A 14,748-nucleotide genomic window follows, 5' to 3' on the forward strand; every position below is an offset into this window, starting at 1 on the left:
AACAAACTTCTTAACAAGTTCAGATTTAAGAACTGTTTGTTGAGGGGCATGTCCTGAAGGACCTGCTTCATCAGTATCTGCTTGTAGAGCAGCATCACATGTATCTCCAGCATTTGCAGCATCAGAACTTACAGAATCAGTATCTTCTGATAGAACAATAGTGTGAGTAGCAATAGAGGCTTCAGCATCCTCTAATTGCTGATTTGGTTCCAAGTTCTGATCAACAGCCATATCCTGATGCTCACCTATATTCTGATCATCAGCATCTAGATGCAAAGAAGGTGTAGTAGATAATTCTGGAGTGTGAGCAGCATCAGTAACAGGTGTTGTTGATGGATTAGTTGTTGTTGGAGCTTCTAAGTAAAGTACTTTAGGCACAACCAAGGTCTGGATATCAATTTCAGCACTTGTGCCTGGAACAACAGGAGATATAGACTTTTGAACAGGAGACACAGATGGTGTGTTGGCCTTTTCAGTAACAGCTTCCTGAGATGGAGTTGATGGAGAAGTAGGGACTGGAGCAGATTCCTTTTCTTGTGAGATCAGAGATTCCTGATCCCCTTCCTTAGCTGCTGCTTCTTCATCATTTGAAACTGGCCTTTTTGCCCTCTGTTTCTTGTATCTCTTTGTAGATATGGATTCCTTGGGAGTTTCAGGAACAGTCATTCTTCTAAGCCTCTTGAGAAGCCTAGATCCCCCAATTCCCGAATCCTTCTGAGAAGTCACTTTCTCAGCTTCTTTAACAACAAGTTCTGAAGAAGGAACCTGTTCCTCAGTATCATATTCATCTCTCAAAGCTCTCTTTTGAGGTGTTTGAGGAACAGTCTTTGTCCTGTTAGGCTTAGAAGATAAAGGGTTCACAGGAGGTTCTGAGGATGAGGGTTGAACTGTCTGTAAAGTTGAGAGATATGATCTAAGATATTGCCTTAGTGTAGGTTGAGTAGTATGGGTGGTAGGTGCTGATGGTTGTTGTGGTGTTTGGGAGGTTGTTGTTGATTGGATATCAGGATAAATAAATTTATAAGTATCAGGATCAGCATTTACTAAGATCTGTTTTACAGACTGAGGAATCTGTAAAGGTCTAACCACTGGTTTCTTAGTGTCAGCATTTACCAGGTCATTAAAGTATCGTTTTGCAACTTTAAAAGGTGGAGTTGAGGTACTAATTAGTTGAGGTTCATCAGTACAAAAAGTATATATAAGTTGACAGAATCTAGCAAAGTAGACAACATTCCTATCCTCTGTCATCCTATCCCCAATAAAACCAATTATAGCCGTTGCAAAATCAAAATGAGTTTGGTTTATAATGGCATACCCGATGTGCTGACTCATTATGGGGATGGCATCAAAATTCGAACACTTGTTCCCAAAAGCTTTAGTGATGCAGTCGAAGAAGAAGCTCCATTCCATCCTAATATGAGCCCGTTTCAACTGCCCAAGCTTTGTCAAACTCTGTTCATATCCCAAACTGGCCATTAACTCCTGAAGAGCTGATTCCTCTGGAATTGAAAAAGTACATCCTTCTGGGAGATGTAGAGCCTTACGTATTGTACCAGGAGTGACTACATATGAAGAATCACCCACTTCGAAAACAATACTAGGAGTACCATTTGGACCACCATTATCAAAGTTTCCAGTCCTCCAAAGTGTCAGAACTTGTTGACTGGAGAAGACGGAAGGTTGGGTCAACGCATACCCAATTTCACTATGTGCAAGAAGATCTTGCACAAAATGCAATTCAGATGGAGCTTCAGCATTATCAAGAATAGCAGCATAATTGTTTGGAACAAATTTAGGTCCATCAATGATTAAATCCTTTGGTGCCATGAAATTAATCGAGATGTGTAAGTGCCGGTTAGGTGTTTGATAGAATGTCTATATGAAAAACCAACGTTATAAGAAGTAAGAGAGTAAAAGCAATTAGAGAGAAAAAGTGAGAAAGGAAATAAAAAATTAAAAAAAAATCCTCTCTCTATCTTACTTATACCTTAAAAAAAATGTAACCGTTGGACACCTGTCAGACATGCAGTAATAACGGATAGTTACTGGGCTCGAGAAAACAGTAATCATTACTTACCCACTTGCAGTTTTTCAAGGAAAAAAAACCGTTCCACTTACCCAGTTATTCCATTAATCAAGGTGAAACAGTTTTAATTCAAAATTGAAACCGTTCCCACTTATTTAATTATTTATCACTGCAACATCAATATTCTGAAGAAAAAAAATTCAAGTGAAAAGGACCATAATAAATCAGATGAGCAAGTACTGATAAAATAAAATCAGAACTTAAGTGAAAACAGAATTTATATGGTCATCTGAATATAAATATATATCAGGATTTATCAATGCATTACAAAATATCTCAGAGACAAGATCTTGAAACAAAAACAAATTTCATTAATATATCAAGAGAATACATTCATGAAATTTAAATTACATCAGAACTTGTACAAGATTTCCCTAAGCTGCTAAACCTAACGTCAACAGCCTTTGTCCTAGCTCAAGAAGCTGGGCAAGGCTGATGATGAAGAAAAATAGGAAGAAGAAAATAAATCATTTCTTCTTCCTACTCTCGACAAACAGAATAGCGAGTCGAATGATTCGCTCTTGCTAGCGGAGAGCTTCCAGCCTTTCCTCCTCCAATCGCTCCAGATGGCGATGGTAATACATATAGAAGAACAGGAGGTGGGTGAGTACCTCCTGGGGAACAGAGTCCCATATCTCATTAGGAATGGCAGTGACGTGCCATTCCTATTGCCAATCAGCACAGCTCAGCTCCATGTTGAAAGTTTCGTAGTTCAAAAACATATTGTATCTGACCATGGTGTTTTTGATATAAAAAGTATGAAGGTGAGTTTGTGAGAAGAGATTTGATGGGAAGGCTGATGTGAAGTGGTTGCATATATAGGCAAGAGAATGCCAGGAGACGTAAAGAAATTTAATGCTTACAGGTGGAATTAATTATACCTCGTCTCCCCAGACTTGGAAAAAGAAAAATATTCATTGGAAAGAGAAAACATGGTTTAATGCGCACAAGAAGCAAGTAAAAGTTGACTGTTCAAGTACGAGTACCACTATCCCTAATCATAGTGACTATTAATCTTCCACTTTAACATATTCAGGTGTAAACTAAGACTGTTAGGTCATATTTTATCCACAAATAAGTCAAGTAAAGAATCAGACGTGAATATCAGAACTGAGACTTATATCAGAACTTAACAGTCATCAGAACATAATCTCTTAACTCGAAAAATGAATGCCTATCTTAGTAAATCCTCACACAAATTTTGATTTATATTATTCAGAACATGCAATCAAAACTTGTCCTCAATATTTGTGCAATATGACACAATGACTATTCATCTAAAACAACATAGATCACCACAGTGATTTTCATCATTCATATGGAGTGGTTAGTGTGTGCATTAAGCTAAATATCAGACAAAGAGTAAAGTCTGATTCACTTCAGTACATCTTAGAAATAAGGTATAACTAAAACTTTGCTAAAGAGCTATCATTATCCTGAAACCTACTGGTGAATGAGTTCATTCTTGAGTCCACCTCAACTATTGTGTGCTAATTTTGTGCATCTTTTTAAATTCCTTTTTACAGTGGCTTCTCAGTGTAAGTGAGTCACGACTGCTTATCAGAATTTATGCTATTATCAGAGTATTTCTCCAGTAATCCTAAAGTGTGAAAAGTCACCAAGAAAATATTTTATTTGCTTTTCTGATGCATAATACTTAATACCAGCAATGCACTTGGGTCTTCCCTTCCACATTTTTACTCTAGATCTCAAAGGAGTACCTGATTTTTAATCCTTGTTTCATTTTTTTTTCTTTTGATAAGTGAGGTTTATCAGCACTTAGTTCATTCAACAGGTTTACTAGCTTCAGAACTTAACAGATGAGCAGCATTATTCTAGTTTGTGACTTAGTAATAAGATAGACAAAGTAAACTCAACTAAGCTCAATTATCAGAATTTGCTTGTGTGAATAGATTTCCACAGAAACAATTACTTCTTACATGGGATCCCTTGTTTATTAAAGACTACTAGGTCAGCATCTAGCACAGTTATCCTCATAGGATTGAATAGTTACCTAAACAGACATATCACTATCAGAGTTTAGAAACATTGATCAGACAACAGTCAGTACTTAAACATATTTTTCATTTAAGCACATAATACACAAAGAGATTGAATTCTGTAAATACTGATCTTAAAATCTGATATAACAGAACAAAACTAAGCAGATTTAGAGAAAGAACCTGAAACCATTGCAAGTTCATTTACCAATCTTGTAAAAGTAGCTTCACATAATGGTTTTGTGAAGATATCTGCTAGTTGTTGATCTGTTGGAACAAAGTGCAATTCCACTGTACCTTCATCTACATGTTCCTTGATGAAGTGGTACCTGATGCTGATGTGCTTTGTCATAGAATGTTGAACTGGATTACCTGTCATAGCAATAGCACTTTGATTATCACAGTAAATAGGGATTTTGAAATATGTTGACCCATAATCCAGTAACTGATTCTTCATCCAAAGAATCTGTGCATAACAACTTCCTGCAGCAATATATTCTGCTTCTGTAATTGATGTGGAAATTGACTTTTGTTTCTTGCTAAACCAAGAAACCAATCTGCCTCCAAGAAATTGGCAGCTTCCACTTGTGCTTTTCCTGTCAATTTTGCAACCTGCAAAATCTGCATCCGAGTAACCTATTAGTTTAAAATCCGATTCTATGGGATACCATAATCCCAGATCAGCTGTTCCCTTAAGATATTTAAAAATTCTTTTCACAGCTGTTAAGTGAGGTTCTCTTGGATCTACTTGAAATCTTGCACAAAGACAGGTAGCATACATGATATCAGGTCTACTAGCAGTTAGATAGAGTAGAGAGCCAATCATACCTCTGTAATCAGTAATATCTACTGATTTACCAGTATCCTTATCCAGTTTTGTTGCAGTGGCCATGGGAGTGGATGCACTTGAACAATCTTGCATTCCAAATTTCTTCAGCAAGTTTCTGGTGTACTTAGTTTGACAAATAAAAGTGCCTTCTTCATTTTGCTTGACTTGAAGGCCCAGAAAATAGCTAAGTTCCCCCATCATACTCATCTGATACCTTGACTGCATCAGTTTGGCAAACTTCTTGCAAAGTCTGTCATTTGTAGACCCAAAAATGATATCATCAACATAAATCTGGACTAGAAGTAAGTCCTTTCCATGGTTGAGGTAGAATAATATTTTGTCTATTGTTCCTCTGTTGAATCCACTTTCCAGAAGAAACTGAGATAAAGTCTCATACCATGCTCTAGGAGCTTGCTTAAGTCCATAAAGTGCTTTATCAAGCCTGTAGACATAATCTGGATGTTTGGAATCTACAAAGCCTGGAGGTTGTTCAACATATACTTCCTCCTCCAATTCTCCATTTAGAAAAGCACTTTTCACATCCATTTGAAAGACAGTAAACTTTTTGTGAGCAGCATAAGCCAAAAATATCCTTATGGCTTCTAACCTAGCAACTGGTGCAAATGTTTCATCATAATCAACTCCCTCTTGTTGAGAATATCCTTTTGCAACCAGCCTTGCCTTATTCCTTGTAATTATGCCATCACTGTCAGTTTTGTTTCTGAACACCCACTTTGTACCAACAACAGATCTATTCTTTGGTCTTGGCACTAGGGTCCAGACTTTGTTTCTATCAAATTCATTTAACTCTTCCTGCATTGCTTGCACCCAATCAGCATCTTGAAGAGCTTCTTCCACTTTCTTTGGCTCAGTCTGAGAGAGAAAAGAATTGTAAAGAAATTCGTTTGAAGTACCTGTTCTAGTTCTGACACCTGTATCAGGATTTCCAATTATCAAATCAGGTGTATGTGATTTAGTCCACTTCCTTGCAGATGGAAGGTTTTCTCTAGAACTGGATGCTCCCCTATGATCCATGTTATCTTCATTTTCATTTTCTGATGCTCCCCTGAAACTATGCTCTCTGAGTTGGATTCTTCAGAATTTAGATTTTCAGAACTATCAGAACTTGGCTTGTCAGAACTTGACGAATCAGAACTTGAAGAGCCAGATTTGTGTTCTGATGCTTCTTGAGATGTGGTATGTTCTTGAGTATGCTCCCCCTGTATAGGTGCATCTTCCTTTGGCGTAGTCACCACAGTTTCAATAACATCAGAGTTTAATCCATCAAAGTTTACAATATCATGACTTAGACTGTCAGGATTTTCAGTATCAGTACTCGAGTCTTCATTTTCAAATCTCAGCTGATCATGATCAATAAAATCTTCAAGACCAGTAATATTCTTGCCATCAAAAGAGACATTGATAGATTCCATGAGCACTCTTGTTCTCAAATTATAAACTCTGAAGGCTTTTGTGGAAAGTGGATATCTAACAAAGATTCCTTCATCAGCTTTTAGATCAAATTTAGATAGCTGTTCAGGATGAGTCTTGAGAACAAAATACTTGCATCCAAATACATGAAAGTACTTCAGATTTGGTTTCTTTTTCTTCACCATCTCATATGGTGTTTTTCCTTGCTTGTTAATGAGTGTTGCATTTTGAGTAAAACAAGCAGTCTGCACAGCTTCAGCCCAGAAATAGGTTGGAAGCTTTGCTTCTTCAAGCATTGTACGTGCAGCTTCAATGAGAGTTCTATTCTTCCTTTCAACAACTCTATTTTGCTGTGGAGTTCTAGGAGCAGAAAATTCCTGCTTAATTCCATGATTTTTGCACAACTCTTCCATTATCAAATTCTTGAACTCAGTGCCATTATCACTCCTTATGGTTTTCACAAAATCTTTGACCAATTTATCCAGATGTTTGACATGATCAATCAAGATAGATGCAGTTTCACTTTTTGTGTGCAAGAAATACACCCATGTGTATCTGGTGAACTCATCCACTATGACCAACGCATATTTCTTCTTTGCAATAGACATGACATTCACTGGACCAAATAGATCAACATGTAGTAGATGATACGGCTCAAGAATTGATGATTCAGTCTTGCTCTTGAATGAAGATTTTCTTTGTTTGGCCTTTTGACAAGAATCACAAAGGTCATCAGGAGCAAATACTGACTTTGGCAGTCCTCTCACAAGATCTTTCTTGACTAGTTCATTTATATTGTTGAAATTTAAATGAAAGAGTTTCTTGTGTCAATTCCAGCTTTCTTCAATTGATGCTCTACTCATCAGACAGATTGCAGAACCATCAGTACTTGTTGAAAGCTTAGCTACATAAATGTTACCACGCCTGTATCCTTTTAGAACAACTTTGCCTTTGGATTTACTCACAACTTCACAGTGTTCTTCAAAGAAATCAACATGATAACCTCTGTCACAAATTTGACTTATACTCAGTAGATTCTGTTTAAGTCCTGAGACCAGAGCTACATCTTTAATGATAACATTCCCAAGATTGATATTGCCATATCTCAATGTTTTTCCAATGTTGTCATCTCCATAAGAAACACTTGGGCCAACTTTCTCCATAAAGTCTGATAGCAGGGCTTTATTTCCAGTCATATGTCTTGAACATCCACTGTCCAGAACTAGAATATTTTTCCTGGTGCCCTGCAATCACAAAGACCACTAATGATTAGTTTTAAGGACCCAGAATTGCTTGGATCCTTTGGCCTTATCAAGTTTGTTAACGTTTACAGCGGATTTAGCATCAGAGTTTATGTTAACATTTTTCTTATCAGAACTTACACTATCAGACTTTGAATCAGAATTTACACTAGAAGGAACAATGGAAACTTTCTTCAAAGAAGGTTTTAATTGATAATAATCATAGTACAAACTATGATATTCCTTACAAGTATAAATGGAATGCCATAAACTACCACAATGAAAACAAGGATTTTGTGGTTTATATCTAACAGACTGACTCTTAACTCCTGATTTTGAAGGTAAGGAGTTTATGTTCTTATTCTTCCTGCAAAAAGAGGCCAGATGGTTAGAACTTCCATAGTTATGACATGTTTTCCTAGGAGCATCAGGAACAGGTTTATAATCATTGCTTTTATTCACACCTTCCTTTCCATTCCTATTTTTCCTAGGTGATTTTACCTTGTTTGCATTCTTAACATCTTTCAGCTTATGCTTAAGCTACTTCTTAGTCATTAAGCCTATGTTTACTTCAACTGTCTTTTTCTATTTTAGTTTGTCAGAAGTTAATTCCTCTTTAACTTCTGATTTCTCATTATCAGACTTTACAGTTAAAAACTTAACAGGTTTTAATTTTAGCTTTTGCTTAACAACAGGCTTAATTTCTACAGTTCTTTTATCATTCTTATCCTCTCCATAACCTAAGCCCTCTTTCCAATTTTCACTACTTAGCAAATTTTGAGTTATTCTACCAGAGTTAGTCCAAGTCCTGATAATCTCTCTTTCCTTTTCTAACTCAGTTTTTAGAGATTCATTCAATTTTAGCACTTCATCCCTAACATAAAAAGCATCATCTCTATCCTTCTGAGTTTGATGGAACATAACTAACTCTTTTTCTAAGAAATCACTTCTTTTCTTAAAAGCAAGATTTTCAGAAGTTAATCTTTCACATGTTAAAGTTTGATCTCTATAACTAACAAACATGGTTTTAAGATATCTTCTCAACTCATTAATATCATCAGTATGAAAAGCATAAGTAGTCTGAGGTACCTTTATTTCAGCAGCTTCAGAACTGCTCTCAGCACTTTCTTTATCAGCATTTGCCATCAATGCATAGTTCTCCTCACTTTCAGAGTCTGAGGTGTCTGTCCAGCTTTTCTGCTTTGTGACAAGAGCCTTGCCTTTGTCACCCTTTACTTTCTTGCAATCAGGAGATATGTGGCCTTTCTCACCACAGTTATAGCATTTGACATTGGTATAATCTCCTCTATCAGACTTTCCTCCTCTGCATTCAGATCTTCTGAAGTTCTTCTTATCAGAACTTATGCCTTTCCTGGAAAACTTCTTTCCCTTCCTGAACTTCCCGTATGTAATCTTTGTGATCCCTTTCACCATAAGAGCACACAGCTTCATCATCTCCTCATCAACATCAGTCTCAGGCAAGCTTTCAGAATCTGAGTCATCATCACTTTCAGAACTTGATTTCTCAGTATCAGACTTTGTGAAAAGAGCTTTACCCTTGTCTTCTCTCGAGGTAGCTGCCTTGGGGGATTCTTCTTCAGCCTTAAGAGCAACTGTCCTTGACTTTCCTCCTTTCCTCTTACTTCTTTGTTCCATCTCAAGTTCATGAGTCTTGAGCATTCCATAAATTTCATCAAGAGTTGTTTCATCAAGACTGTAGTTGTTTCTTATTGTTGTTGCCTTCAAATCCCAACATTCAGGAAGATCTAACAGTAATTTAAGGTTTGAATCTTCAAGATCATACTCCTTATTAACCAGTGACAGATCATTCAAGAGTTTGACAAATCTATCATATAAATCAGTCAATGACTCATTAGCCTTCGAGTCAAAGTGTTCATACTCTTGAGTGAGTATTGTCTTCCTGTTCTTCTTAATTGTATCAGTTCCCTGACACCTTGTTTCCAGAGCATCCCATATCTCCTTCGCAGTTTTGCAGTTAATTACCCTGTTTGACATTACATTATCAATGGCACTATACAGTAAGTGTCGTACCTTAGCATCCTTAGCAATTGATGCGATATCTTCAGCAGTATAATCACTCTTCTCCTTTGGTATGGTCTTTGCTGCTTCACCTGCAACTGCAACAGCGAGCTTGGTTGGTTTGTGAGGCCCTTCCTTGATTCTATCAAGATATTCTGGATCTGTAGCTTCCAGAAATATGGTCATCCTCACCTTCCATATGGCATATTCAGCTGGTCTCAGTATGGGAACTCTGATGGTTTCATACCGACTTTGAATTTGTGTCTTTGGAGGTTCTTCGGTTTTGGTAGGCTTAGTTGGAGTTTCTGTGTCAGACATGATTGTGTTTGGATCTTTAACTGTATGTGTGTTAACAGATAGGCTCTGATACCACTTGTTAGGTCACACACACTGTAGAGGGGGTGAATACAGTGTAAAGTACAATCAAATCAAACTTTAATATCTCAAGTAACAGAAAACAAACTTTATTGAAACAATAAACTCTGTTACAGTATAGAACTGTTACCTCTCAGTGATGAACAAATATCACGAGAGCTGCTAGGGTTACTACAAATAATCTTCTCGAATATGATAACACTTATAGTGTAAACTCTATGTCTGTGTTTATATACTACACAGTTACAAGATAATCGCTAATTGATATGGAATATAATTCTTCTTCCTAAAATATATCAATCAGATATCTTTTCTTCCAAGTATTCCATTCTTCACGGAACTCCTTCTTCATGCATATCTCTTCTTATGTTTATCTCGATCTTCTATCCTTTAATCATCTACTATCCTTATCTGAACATACTCCAGCACTTAAGTTCTGATATCCATCTTCTGATGATTATCTCCTGATAATATAAGTACTGATATCCTTAAGTCCTGACTTCCAGTAAGTACTGATTTATCCTGTTTAAGTAAGATCTAAAAACTAAACATAAATCATATTAGCCATGACATTATCAAATATATCTAACACTATCTTATTTAATCACTTTCTTTCCCATTCACTATGCTTAGTTCTATTTAATGTAAATTAGAAACTCTTTTCTAATTTCATTCACTCTGGCCAGAGATTCCTGAACTAACATAAGTGGATCAGCATTGAATATTCTCTTCCTACACTGGAAGGGGTAGATCCTTTATTGAACATACACTATCTTCGTGTACAAATTCCTATACCCAGTAGAGCCCTTATAATTGTCCCTTTGAGACTAAGAACTAAACCAAAGCATAGTTCAGTGTACACAAGATGACTATGATGACCTCAAGTCTAAGGATACTTGTACAACTATCACTATGTGAACAACTGCTGACACGTGAGTGAACTCCATCAGTTGTTCAGCTGTGTGAGTCATGTCCAGTGAACTTATTCTATAATAAGCACCTACATACTAGCTATAGTGTTACCACACAAATGTCTATGAGAACAGACATCCTTCATAATGAAGCAAGCATAGTATTTACCGATCTTTGCGGATTATTAATTACCAGTTAGTAATCCTACGACCAGGAACTATTTAAGTTTAGAGTTATCATCTTTTAGGTCTCATTATTATGATCTCATCACAATCCATAAAAATCTTTACTCTAAACTGTGGTATATCTTATTTAAACATTTAAATAGATAGAGCCCGCAATAAAAACAAAACACGTCTTTTATTAATATAAATGAAATCAAAACAGATTACATAAAAGTTATTCCTAAATCCTCATACATGATTGGACTTAGGACATATCTCTTTCAATCTCCCACTTGTTCTAAAGCCAATCACTCTGGTATCTAATACCCATCTTGTCTTTATGACGATCAAAGTGACTCTGAGAAAGTGGCTTTGTGAGTGGGTCTGCTACGTTGTTATGTGTGTCAACTCTCTCGACGTTCACATCTCCTCTATTTTCAACTCAGATTCACCACCAAAAACAAGAAAAATGTCCTGAGTCCTTCGCAAGTACTTAAGGATGTTTTTCACTGCTTTCCAGTGGTCTTCACCTGGATTGGACTGATATCTACTCGTCACACTAATTGAATAAGCAACATCAGGCCTTGTACACAACATCGCGTACATGATAGATCCTATTGTTGAAGCATAAGGAATCTTACTCATACGCTCTCTTTCCTCAGGTGTCTTAGGAGACATTTTTTCGGAAAGGGACACTCCATGGCTCATCGGTATGAGACCTCTTTTAGAGTTTTCCATGCTAAACCTTTTAAGCACTTTCTGGATGTATGTACCCTGGGTAAGACCTATCATTCTTCTAGATCTATCTCTATAAATCTTCATACCGAGAATGTAGGATGCTTCTCCCAAGTCCTTCATGGTGAAGTTCTTTGATAGCCATACTTTGACTGATTGCAGCATCGGTATATCATTTCCTATAAGAAGTATGTCATCCACATACAATACAAGAAATGTTACCACGCTCCCACTAACCTTCTTGTAGACACATGGTTCATCTATGTTTTTGAAAAACCAAACTCTTTGATTGTCTCATCAAAACGGATGTTCCATCTACGAGAAGTTTGCCTTAACCCATATATGGTTCGCAGCAGCTTACACACTAGGTGTTCATTTCTCTTGGAAAGAAAACCCTATGGCTGTGTCATATACACTTCCTCCTCAAGTTCCCCATTGAGGAAGGCCGTTTTCACGTCCATTTGCCAGATCTCATATTCGTAGTAAGCAGCAATCTCAAGCAAAATCTGAATTGATTTTAACAGGGCTACAGGCGTAAAAGTTTCATCAAAGTCAATCCCTTGCCTTTGTTTGAATCCTTTTGCCACGAGCCTGGCCTTATAGGTCTCCACCTGGCCATCTGCTCCAATCTTTCTTTTATATACCCACTTGCACCCAATAGGCTTAACACCTTCAGGCACCTCAACCAGAGTCCATACTTGGTTGGTATACATAGATTCCATTTCGGATTTCATGGCACTATGCCATTTCTCTGAGTCAACACTACTCATAGCCTCATTATAGGTCACAGGGTCGTCATCATCAATGATTGACAACTCATTGTCATTCTTAATGACAAGGCCATAATACCTCTCAGGTAGGTGAGACACTCTCCCTGTCCTACAAATGGGTTGTTCCACATAAGGTTGTTCAGTCTGAACAAGTGTTTCCACTTGATCCGTAGTTTGTGCTTCTTGAACTTCATCAAGTTCAATTTTTCTCCCACTGTTTCCTTCAAAGATAAACTCCTTTTCCAAGAAGGTAGCATGTCTGAAGACAAACACCCGATGATCGGTGTAAAAGTAATACCCCAAAGTCTCTTTAGGATATCTCACAAAATTACATTTTACGGATCGAGATTCCATCTTATCTGGGTCAACTTTCTTGACATAAGCTGGATATCCCCAAATCTTAACATGTTTAAGACTCGGTTTCCTTTCTTTCCAAATCTCATATGGTGTTTGAGGAACAGATTTGGAAGGCACCTTATTCAGTATATATGCTGAGGTTTCCAATGCATAACCCCATAGGAATACTGGAAGATTCGCATAGCTCATCATGGACCGAACCATGTCTAACAAAGTTCGATTTCTCCTTCCAGATACCCCATTCAACTGTGGAGTATATGGAGGAGTCCACTGGGAGACTATATCATTTTCTTTGAGATAATCTAGAAACTCTACATTCAAGTATTCACCACCTCGATCTGATCGAAGAGTTATAATACTGTGTTTGGTTTGTTTCTCCACTTCATGTTTATATTCTTTGAACTTTTTAAAGGCTTCAGACTTGTGTTTCATCAAATACACATATCTGAATATAGATCTATCATCTATGAAAGTAATGAAGTACGAAAATCCACCCATGGCTTGCGCAGACATTGGTCCACATACATCTGTGTATACCAATCCTAGCAAATCTGCAGCCCTCTCTCCATGTCCACTAAATGAAGATTTGGTCATTTTACCCAATAGAGAAGACTCGCATGTAGGATATGATTCAAAATCAAAGGGGTCAAGTAACCCTTCCTTTGCAATGTCCGCAGTCTATTTTCACTAATATGACCTAGCCTACAGTGCCATAAATAGGTCAGATTTTCATCATCTCATTTTCAATTATTAGTTTGTTCAATCTGAAGTAAATCATGCTCTACGTCACATACATACACACCATTATTTAAAATGCCACGTCCAAAAAGAACATTATCTCTAAGGATAGAACATTCATTATTCTTAATAATAAATAAAAAACCATCCACATCCAACATAGGAATAGAAACAATATTCCTCACAATAGAGGGAACGTAATAACAATTATTCAAAATAATAGTCTTGCCCGTAGGCATATGTAAACTAAATGATCCTACAGATATGGCCGCAACCCTTGCTCCATTGTCCATACGTAGAATCACCTCATCTTTTTCAAGAGTCCTACTTCCCTTTAGTCCTTGCAACGAATTGCAAATATGAGAACCACAGGCGGTATCTAATACCTGAGTAGAAATTTGACCTAGTGACATATTAACTTCGATCATGAACATTCCTGAATCAGAAGCGGTAGTCTTACTACCCTTCTTCTTCTTTAATTCTACAAGGTAAACCTTGTAGTTCCTCTTCCAGTGCCCCAACTTATTACAGTGAAAACAAACAACTAAATTAGGACCAGTCAACTTGTGAGCATCTAGTATGTTTCAGAGTGATAGTGCAGAAAACATGACGAATATAGTAAATTTGTAAATGATAAACACATAACAACACTCAGCAAATATTCAATTTCATTTCAAAACACTATATGAATCGGGTCTTTATTTATAAGTGTCTCCCACTAGTTTATCTAATTTATTCAACCTCCTAAGTGAAAATTAAGCATTCATAATGCTAGTGGGAATAGGGATCCTACATTCCATCACACAACCTCGACTGTGGCATGAAACGTCATGTGATGTTCAATAGGCAGACAACTCTTGTCAATTACATCTTATGTTATTCCCTAATATAACTTTAGCCTCTTGAATAATTGAGTCACGGCTGTGGCACGAAAAACTCAATATTCTAAGTCAAGTCTAACCCAACATTTCGTATAATTGAATCAGTCTCCAACGGCCCACGGCTGTGGCACGTACCGACCTTTAGATTCTAATTCAATGTACACATCTCTATGTAATAGACAAGTATTT

Source organism: Apium graveolens, chromosome 8 (assembly GCF_009905375.1).
Source record: "Apium graveolens cultivar Ventura chromosome 8, ASM990537v1, whole genome shotgun sequence".
In the NCBI taxonomy this organism is placed as follows: domain Eukaryota; kingdom Viridiplantae; phylum Streptophyta; class Magnoliopsida; order Apiales; family Apiaceae; genus Apium; species Apium graveolens.